This window comes from Dendrobates tinctorius, unplaced genomic scaffold, assembly GCF_039654945.1.
Source record: "Dendrobates tinctorius isolate UK_male_01 unplaced genomic scaffold, ASM3965494v1 ptg000089l, whole genome shotgun sequence".
Lineage (NCBI taxonomy): Eukaryota > Metazoa > Chordata > Amphibia > Anura > Dendrobatidae > Dendrobates > Dendrobates tinctorius.
In genome coordinates this window covers 5585951-5597177 of record NW_027361757.1, presented here as the reverse complement: position 1 = coordinate 5597177, position 11227 = coordinate 5585951, and the positions used below count along the sequence as shown (strand labels likewise).

General features: G+C 41.7%; 1 protein-coding gene across 1 annotated transcript in view; it reads left to right on the top strand.

Annotated features, from left to right (window-relative positions):
* The first annotated feature begins 10035 nt into the window (after window positions 1–10035).
* SCD (stearoyl-CoA desaturase) overlaps window positions 10036–11227 on the top strand; it is a 60581-nt gene continuing 59389 nt past the window's right edge. Inside the window, exon 1 of the mRNA XM_073585782.1 lies at window positions 10036–10109. The gene's annotated coding sequence lies outside the window, so the exon portion shown is untranslated. The remainder of the gene's footprint in view (window positions 10110–11227) is intronic.

Sequence of the window (11227 nt, the reverse complement as noted above, 5' to 3'; positions counted from 1 at the left end):
GGTCTGTGCCGGCCTGCCGGGGGGCTGTGCCGGCCTGCCGGTGGTCTGTGCAGGCTCCGGGGGGCTGTGCCGACCTGCCGGGGGGCTGTGCCGGCCTGCCGGTGGTCTGTGCAGGCTCCGGTAGTCTGTGCAGGCATCGTCCGATGGGACTACAAGTCCCATCGGGCGATGCCTGCTACCATGACAGTGATTGACACATTAGCCAATGATGGGACAGTAGTAGTCCCATCATCCGGCTAATGGGTTGAATGTAAAAAAAAAAATGTACATGCTACATACATGCTACATACATGCTACATACATACAACATGCATACTACATATATACTACATGTAACATACATACTACATACATGCTACATACTACATGCATGCTACATACTACATACATGCTATATACATACTACATACATAATACATATATACTACATGCATGCAACATACATACAACATATATACTACATGCATGCAACATGCATACTATATATATATACTATATATACTACATGTAACATACATACTACATATATACTACATGCAACATGCATACTACATACATGCTACATACATGCTACATACATACTACATACATAATACATATATACTACATGCATGCAACATACATACAACATATATACTACATGCATGCAACATGCATACTACATATATACTATATATACTACATGTAACATACATACTACATATATACTACATGCTACATACATGCAACATACACACTACATGCTACATACATGCAACATACTACATGCATACTACATACATGCTACATACATGCTACATACATGCTACATACATACAACATGCATACTACATGTAACATACATACTACATGCATGCTACATACTACATACATGCTACATACATACATAATACATAATACATATATACTACATGCATGCAACATACATACAACATATATACTACATGCATGCAACATGCATACTATATATATACTATATATACTACATGTAACATACATACTACATATATACTACATGCAACATGCATACTACATACATGCTACATACATACTACATACATAATACATATATACTACATGCATGCAACATACATACAACATATATACTACATGCATGCAACATGCATACTACATATATACTATATATACTACATGTAACATACATACTACATATATACTACATGCTACATACATGCAACATACACACTACATGCTACATACATGCAACATACTACATGCATACTACATACATACTACATACATGCTACATACATGCTACATACATACAACATGCATACTACATATATACTACATGTAACATACATACTACATACATGCTACATACTACATGCATGCTACATACTACATACATGCTACATACATACTACATACATAATACATATATACTACATGCATGCAACATACATACAACATATATACTACATGCATGCAACATGCATACTATATATATATACTATATATACTACATGTAACATACATACTACATATATACTACATGCAACATGCATACTACATACATGCTACATACATGCTACATACATACTACATACATAATACATATATACTACATGCATGCAACATACATACAACATATATACTACATGCATGCAACATGCATACTACATATATACTATATATACTACATGTAACATACATACTACATATATACTACATGCATACTACATACATGCTACATACATACTACATACATACACTACATGCATGCAACATACATACTACATATATACCACATGCATGAAACATGCATACTACATATATACTGCATATATACTAGATGCATGCAACATACATATATACTACATACAATACATACATATAGACATACAGTACATATAACATAGAGTACATACTCACCGTCACTTGTCACTTTGATCCCCGAAGCCATTGTCGCCTGAGGAATAAATATCAAAATAAAAAAACACCAATATACTTACCCCGATCCGCAGAAGTCCACGAGGGTCCCATGTCCATCTTGCGTGGAGAACAGCAGCATCAGCTGATGCTACCGTTCTCTACCAGCTCCAGGAATACAATGACGGAAGGTAGGTATCCTTCCGCACTGTATTCCTCCACCACTTTAAGAAAAAAAAAAGTCCCTAGTCTCACTTTATGCCATTGCTGCATGGGAAATTCCCACGCAGCAATGGCATAAAGTGAGACTAGGGACTTTTTTTTTTTTAAAGTGGTGGAGGAATACAGTGCGGAAGGATACCTACCTTCCGTCATTGTATTCCTGGAGCTGGTAGAGAACGGTAGCATCAGCTGATGCTGCTGTTCTCCACGCAAGATGGACGTGGGACCCTCGTGGACTTCTGCGGATCGGGGTAAGTATATTGGTGTTTTTTTATTTTGATATTTATTCCTCAGGCGACAATGGCTTCGGGGATCAAAGTGACAAGTGACGGTGAGTATGTACTCTATGTTATATGTACTGTATATCTATATGTATGTATTGTATGCAGTATATATGTATGTTACATGCATGTAGTATATATGCAGTATATATGTAGTATGCATGTTGCATGCATGTGGTATATATGTAGTATGTATGTTGCATGCATGTAGTGTATGTATGTAGTATGTATGTAGCATGTATGTAGTATGTATGTAGTATGCATGTAGTATATATGTAGTATGTATGTTACATGTAGTATATATAGTATATATGTAGTATGCATGTTGCATGCATGTAGTATATATGTTGTATGTATGTTGCATGCATGTAGTATATATGTATTATGTATGTAGTATGTATGTAGCATGTATGTAGTATGCATGTTGCATGTAGTATATATGTAGTATGTATGTTACATGTAGTATATATAGTGTATATATATAGTATGCATGTTGCATGCATGTAGTATATATGTTGTATGTATGTTGCATGCATGTAGTATATATGTATTATGTATGTAGTATGTATGTAGCATGTATGTAGTATGTAGCATGCATGTAGTATGTAGCATGTATGTAGTATGTATGTTACATGTAGTATATATGTAGTATGCATGTTGTATATGTAGCACGTATGTAGCATGTATGTAGTATGCATGTAGTATGTTGCATGTATGTAGCATGTAGTGTGTATGTTGCATGTATGTAGCATGTAGTATATATGTAGTATGTATGTTACATGTAGTATATATAGTATATATGTAGTATGCATGTTGCATGCATGTAGTATATATGTTGTATGTATGTTGCATGCATGTAGTATATATGTATTATGTATGTAGTATGTATGTAGCATGTATGTAGCATGTATGTAGTATGCATGTTGCATGTAGTATATATGTAGTATGTATGTTACATGTAGTATATATAGTATATACACTCACTGGCCACTTTATTAGGTACACCATGCTAGTAACGGGTTGGACCCCCTTTTGCCTTCAGAACTGCCTCAATTCTTCGTGGCAGAGATTCAACAAGGTGCTGGAAGCATTCCTCAGAGATTTTGGACCATATTGACATGATGGCATCACACAGTTGGCGCAGATTTGTCGGCTGCACATCCCTGATGCGAATCTCCCGTTCCACCACATCCCAAAGATGCTCTATTGGATTGAGATCTGGTGACTGAGGAGGCCATTTGAGTACAGTGAACTCATTGTCATGTTCAAGAAACCAATCTGAGATGATTCGAGCTTTATGACATGGCGCATTATCCTGCTGAAAGTAGCCATCAGATGTTGGGTACATTGTGGTCATAAAGGGATGGACATGGTCAGCAACAATACTCAGGTAGGCTGTGGCGTTGCAACGATGCTCAATTGGTACCAAGGGGCCCAAAGAGTGCCAAGAAAAAATTCCCCACACCATGACACCACCACCACCAGCCTGAACCGTTGATACAAGGCAGGATGGATCCATGCTTTCATGTTGTTTATGCCAAATTCTGACCCTACCATCCGAATGTCGCAGCAGAAATCGAGACTCATCAGACCAGGCAACGTTTTTCCAATCTTCTACTGTCCAATTTCGATGAGCTTGTGCAAATTGTAGCCTCAGTTTCCTGTTCTTAGCTCAGAGGAGTGGTACCCGGTGTGGTCTTCTGCTGCTGTAGCCCATCTGCCTCAAAGTTCGACGCACTGTGCGTTCAGAGATGCTCTTCTGCCTACCTTGGTTGTAACGGGTGGCAATTTGAGTCACTGTTGCCTTTCTATCAGCTCGAACCAGTCTGCCCATTCTCCTCAGACCTCTGGCATCAACAAGGCATTTCCGGCCACAGAACTGCCGCTCACTGGATTTTTTTTCTTTTTCGGACCATTCTCTGTAAACCCTAGAGATGGTTGTGCGTGAAAATCCCAGTAGATCAGCAGTTTCTGAAATACTCAGACCAGCCCTTCTGGCACCAACAATCATGCCACGTTCAAAGGCACTCAAATCACCTTTCTTCCCCATACTGATGCTCGGTTTGAACTGCAGGAGATTGTCTTGACCATGTCTACATGCCTAAATGCACTGAGTTGCCGCCATGTGATTGGCTGATTAGAAATTAAGTCTTAACACACAGTTGGACAGGTGTACCTAATAAAGTGGCCAGTGAGTGTATATATAGTATGCATGTTGCATGCATGTAGTATATATGTTGTATGTATGTTGCATGCATGTAGTATATATGTATTATGTATGTAGTATGTATGTAGCATGTATGTAGTATGTAGCATGCATGTAGTATGTAGCATGTATGTAGTATGTATGTTACATGTAGTATATATGTAGTATGCATGTTGTATGTATGTAGCATGTATGTAGCATGTACATTTTTTTTTTTTACATTCAACCCATTAGCCGGATGATGGGACTACTACTGTCCCATCATTGGCTAATGTGTCAATCACTGTCATGGTAGCAGGCATCGCCCGATGGGACTTGTAGTCCCATCGGACGATGCCTGCACAGACCCCTGGAGCCTGCACAGACCACCGGCAGGCCGGCACAGCCCCCCGGCAGGCCGGCACAGACCCCCGGAGCCTGCACAGACCACCGGCAGGCCGGCACAGCCCCCCGGCAGGCCGGCACAGACCACCGGCAGGCCGGCACAGCCCCCCGGCAGGCCGGCACAGACCACCGGAGCCTGCACAGACCACCGTCAGGCCAGTACAGACCCCCGGACACTCGGCACAGCCCCCCCGAAGGCCCGAACTGACGGCGCATCATGATGCGCACAGACAGCGCATCATGATGACGTCATTTCGGCAGCCAATCAGAGCCACAAAAGTGGCTCATTGCATTTTGGACTTCCGATTCCGGTATCCGATACGAAAAAAGTATCGGTACTCGGTATCGGAATTCCGATACGGCAAATATCGGCCGATACCCGATACTTGCGGTATCGGAAAGCTCAACACTAGTTGTCATCAAAGAATATCTCTATGAAGGTGGCTTCTCCAAAGTTTAAACCTAGATTTATTGGACCTTACAAGATTTTGGAGATTCTTAATCCAGTCTCTTTTCGATTGGCTCTTCCTGTTACATTCAAGATCCATAACGTGTTTCATAAGTCTCTGTTAAAGAGGTTTGTTGAGCCAGTAGTTCCTGTGGTGGCACCTCCTGACCCTGTATTGGTTGAAGGTAATGTGGAATATGAGGTTGAGAAGATACTGGACTCTCGTCTGGCTAGACAGAGACTCCAGTATTTGGTTAAATGGAAGGGTTATGGCCAGGAGGATAATTCTTGGGTCTCTGCATCCGATATTCATGCCGAAAGATTGGTTCGTGCTTTTCATCGGGCCCATCCTGGTCGCCCTGGTGGCGTGGATGAGGGTTCGGTGACCCCTACTCAGGGGGGAGGTACTGTTATGAGTTCATTTTCTCCTTCACCTCTGATGTCTGATGAACTCCCTCTGCTGGTGAAAGGAGGTAGTGAAATTGATCTGGATGGGAAGAACCTGTCATCTGAACAAGTGGAGTGTGATTGGACATCCGGAATTTCTGAGTGGATATAAGGCAGCCGACGCCCTGCAGGGATTTCTGGTGATCCTTTCTGCTCTGAGCTCTGGCATCCAGTTTAGTTCCTGTCTACTAAAAGCTAAGTTTTTGCTCTGCTATTTTTCCATGAGATTTTGTCTGTTTACTTAGTGTTTGTGTTCAGCCTGCCCTGGTTGGGATGGGTTGAACTCCATTTTTGTCTCTGATCAGTTGATCTCTTTGCTCTGTCTTCAGAATATACCTGAGTGCTGATATAGAGATTTTGAAGTCTAGTGACTTCAGGGCTTAGACTTATCTCCAATCATACTGACCTGAAGAATAATGTCATCTAATCACCTATACCACATAAGGAACAGTGTAAATAACAAATTCTTGCCTACTGTTGACTTGTTCATTCTGCCTTCCAAAGCTCACAGTAAAGGCCCCGTTACACACAGCGATATCCCTGGTGAGATCGCTGATTTTGTGACACATCAGCGATCTCTTCAGCGATATCGCTGTGTGTGAAATCCAGCAGCGACTGCCCCCCCCCGCGGGGTATCGCTGATCGTGCTGGATCGTCCTGGGCCGTTTTTTCATCGCTGGTCTCCCACTGGCCAGTAGAGATGACATTATTTCATCACTGTCTATTCTGATTATTGTGAGGTAGAATGAAAAAAAACTAGTAATTCAGGAACTGTTTTTTCTTTGGCTCAGTACGATTACAGCGATACCACACTTATATTATTTTTTTACATTTCGAAGCTTTTACACAGGTAAAATTACTGTATTTTTCGGATTATAAGATGTACTTTTTTTATAATGCAGATATACCTTACCAGCCGCGGTGGAGCAGGGTCCCGGGGTCGCTGCTGGAGGAGGCAAGAGTGGCGCGTTGCCTCAAGCTAGGATGAGGGGGTGTTCCAATGTGCATCACTGTGGGTGAAAATGGCTATGCGTTCTGTGGTGCGGGGGGACTCCGATAGCATTTTTGTGAAAGCCCGGAGTCCCCCGCATATCCATAACTGCAATGTGGTAGCCTCCGGGAAAATGGCCGCCGGGGTTAGCGCATGCTCAGATTGAGATCTCGGCAATGAGATCTCGGCAGATGAGATGAGATCTCAGCACCCAAGATCTCGTTGTCAAGATCTCAATCTGAGCATGCACAGCCTCTGGAGGCCACCGCATCACGTTAATGGATGTATGGGGGGCTCCGGGCTTTCACAAAATACCGACAGAGCCCCCCGCACCACAGAGCACTGCAGTAATTTTCACCCACAGCGGAACATCCCAGCCTGTGGCCTGAAGCAACACGCCACTCTTGCCTCTTCCAGCAGCGACCCTGGGACCCCGCTCATCACAGCCACCACTCCTAGTAAGCAATAAGACGCATGGATTATAAGAGGCACCACCATTTTGTTAAAAAAAAATTTTTCCTATTTGTCTCCTCAAAATTTGGGGTGCGTCTTACAATCCGCAAAATATGGCATTTTATATGAAAAAAGATTATTGTTTTTGCACTGCTATATTCTGAGAGCTGTAGCTTTTTTTATTTCTCTGCTGATGGAGCTAAATTTTTTGCAGGACAAGATGACATTTTCAGAAATACCATTTTTTATTTACATTCTACTTTTTGATCACATTTTATTCCACTTTTTTTGGCAGCTTGATGAAAAAGTATAGTTTTTTGCCAAGCTTTTAATAGTTTTTTTTTACAGTGCTTACTAAAAGGGTTAACTAGTGCAACAGTTTTATAGGTCGAGTTATTATGGATGCGGTGATACCAAATATGTGTTCTTTTTTTATTTTTGTTTTTTTACATAAATATACCTATCTTGCCGGCCTCTCTTTGGATCTGGGAGGGGTATTTATACTCACTCCAGACTAGGATTCCCTGTCAGCTATACTGTTATTCTGGCTGTGTGTCTGACCCCCCTGCGTGTATACTGCTTTGCTTATTTGATTCCCGTGTATGACCCGGTCTGTTCCCTCACTCTGAACTCAGTCTCTCATTTTGGTACTATTGTCTTCTCTGGTTCTGACCTCCTGGCTTGGCTATTGTTAGTCCGTTACAGTTTGTCCCTATTGTACCGTCCATTGCCCGTTCTGGTTTTCTGATCTATTGCTACATCCTGACTATTCGCTCTGTCTAACCCTTTGGTACTGTCCTGCTATGTCGTGCTTTGACCCGGCTTGATCTGGTTTACGTCCCTGTCTATGCCCCTTGGTAACTTGTCCCGTAGTTACCTTTCTAGGAGTTTCTCTGCAGCTCCTATCTCTGTGGAGCTTAGGTCACGCTCCCAGCAGTCATGTGCTTCAGGTCCTGATAGTTTGAAGCACGCATCGTCACCGCTGCTGTCCCGCTCCACAGGTAACTTTGAGCACTGTTGTTGTACTCGGTACACGCGCACTGGCTCAGTGAGCAAGTGCAGTGCGGTGTTCATGACACTTTCCTTCTTTAGAGTACCCTAGAGTCTACAGTTAGGCTGGTGATTCTGTTATGAATGGGTCACAGAGCCACAGAGTACCAGAGAGGTTGGTAACTAAGCGGATTGCACACCCCTGATCCTATCGACACAACTAGCAGTAGCTGTGGAGCGTACCTACGATGATCCTAGATGCCTCGGCACAGCCAGAGATCTAACTAAGCCTAAAGCAAGAAAGGGGAAATCTAAACTGCCCCAGAGCAGACCCCAAAGGAATAGATAGCCTCCAAACATATATTGTTGGTGAGACAAGATGAAAACACAAACGCAGGCAGGAAAATAGACTGAGCAAATGATGGGGCCCCCACTGACTACACAGGACAGGAAAGGAAAGACACTGTCTGCAATCACGCAAAAAACCCTGCAAAAAGTCCAACACGTCTGATGCACAAAAAACACTGAAGTCGCACGAGTTCGCCCCAACTATATCAGCACTCTGGTATATTCTGAAAGCAAAGCAAAAAGAGACCAATATAACAGGGGACAAAACAATCTGGCACAAACAGTAACATATGGGCGGTGATTCAGCACAGCCCCAGCCGTAGCTGGCTGACCCGCACAAAGCAGAGATAGACAAAACCAGATCAAATGCAAACAGAATAGCAAATGAACCACTTAGCTAAACCTTGCAGGGACAGAGCAGGAGACATCAGACCTCAGAAGGCACAGGAAGAAAATCACCAGCAGGGATAGAGGGAGTCAGCTGTCTTAAATCCCAATCTGAAACCCCAGATGTCCAATCGTCTTCCTCATTATCAGGTGGCAAGCCTCTGTCAATCAGATCAGCTCCACTACCTCCAGTAACCACCAGAGGGAGCCCAGACAGAGAACTCGCAACCCCTCTGTCAATCTGACCAGCTCCACTACCTTCAGTAATCGCCAGAGGGAAGTAAGAGAGAGAATTCACAACAGAGTACCTTTTTCACATATTTTGAAAATTCACATCACTTCACTCCTTTTCATTGACTATAAAATGTAAAGAAATTAATGAATTTCAAAATTGAGACAATAAGTTTACAAGACATATAACATATTTCCCTAAAATTGTAGATCTCTATGTTATCCATAAGCAGTCTCGTTTAAGAGATATTGTCAGAGTTTCTGTAGTTTTGACAGACATAATAGCAATGCTTACTGTACAATTCTTGTCACAAAAATATCAATATGGCAGAACCTTTTAATGCACATAAGAACAGATCCTAATGCTTTATAGTAAATTTACTATGTAACTTAATGTAAATTATAGCCATGTGCCACATATGAATGCAGTTATCTCGCTTCTAGTACATATGATGAGAATAAACAGTTAAAAAAGATCTCTTTACATATCTGTAAAAGGAAACATGTTCAAAATCACAGAATACATATTATGAATACAGATATTGAAATAACTAATTATGTAGGAGGTTTTATCACAACAATCACTATTAGCTACACTGTAGATAGTTAAGCAATCTATAGTTTTCTTATCAGACGTATGACAAGGTCAATTTTTGATCCTGTTGTGTCAGGAGGATGGACTTCTAGATAACATCACAATCAGATGAGCTCTGGGGTATAAAGCTGGTGAATTGTCACTGAGTGTCATAATCTGGATCAGGGGTGGCACAGATATTGCTCTACACTGAGGTCCAGCACTTTCACGTCCTGCTACAATAGTTTCTGGTGGTAAGTACATACAACTTGTAAGTATTTTTTTAGCAACTTCCACTTTTTTCTTCTTTTTTTACATAAGTCTTCATAAAAAATAATGTACATATAAATAATGTAGCATTCTTAAGAAGTTACTTAGTTGTTTTATCTGGTTGGCTAGTCACAGGATCTTGACTGTCACAAAGTCTCTAGGTAACTGCGCTTATAATACTGATGTAAACACTAACATTCTGGCTAATATGGTAACACAATTTATTTTTTTATTGTACATTTCTCATAATTGTCCAGTTTCTAGTTCTTGCTACACACTACATTTTCAAATAGGCATTTATACATTCTTAACGGGAACCAGTCTGATCTGCGAACCGAATGTTGTGAAGCAAAAGAAGCTGAGTAGACTATTATAAAGGTTTGTGAAAAAAGAGAAAGCATAACTTAGATTTTATAAATCCTTGTTAATGCAGGTCTGTAGAAGCATTCACACCGAAAGATTATAGTGAGCAAGCATTAGTCAAAATGCTTGTCTCATAATTATCTTTCAGTGTATAGAGGCTGCCGATGCCAATAAAAGACCAAATGCTCGTACGTTGCGTGAAATGATGTTTTGGGCAGCGCAAAAGATCATCATTCTTTAAACAGGACATGCACCTCCAAAAACAATGGCAGCCTATGTTCACTGAGTGATCTATTACAGATAGATCAGTACGTATCGTTTACTGCGGTCTGCCGATGTAGACGGGCAATTAAGTGTCTGCCGATCAGTAAATATTTACTGATCGGCAGTCGTTTAGTGCAACTAATCAGTGTGTGCAAACAATGACTGACAGCGCTCTTTCTGTGTATTCTCAGGAAGTGAAGGCTGTCACTCATTAAATGAGAGCCCTCACTGGATGTCTTAAGCCCCCGTTACACACTGCGATATCGCTAGCAATATCGCTGTAAAGTCACCGATTTTGTGACGTAGCAGCGATGTTGCTAGCGACATCGCTACATGTGATACTTACCTCCAAACGGCTCCCCCGATGGTTATCGCTGGTCGCGCGAGAAGGTCCTGGACCATTTCTCGTCGTCAGCTTCCTGCGGCGTTTCCTGCTGTGACGACGAGTGACGCGTGGACGCAGGCGGGAGGACGT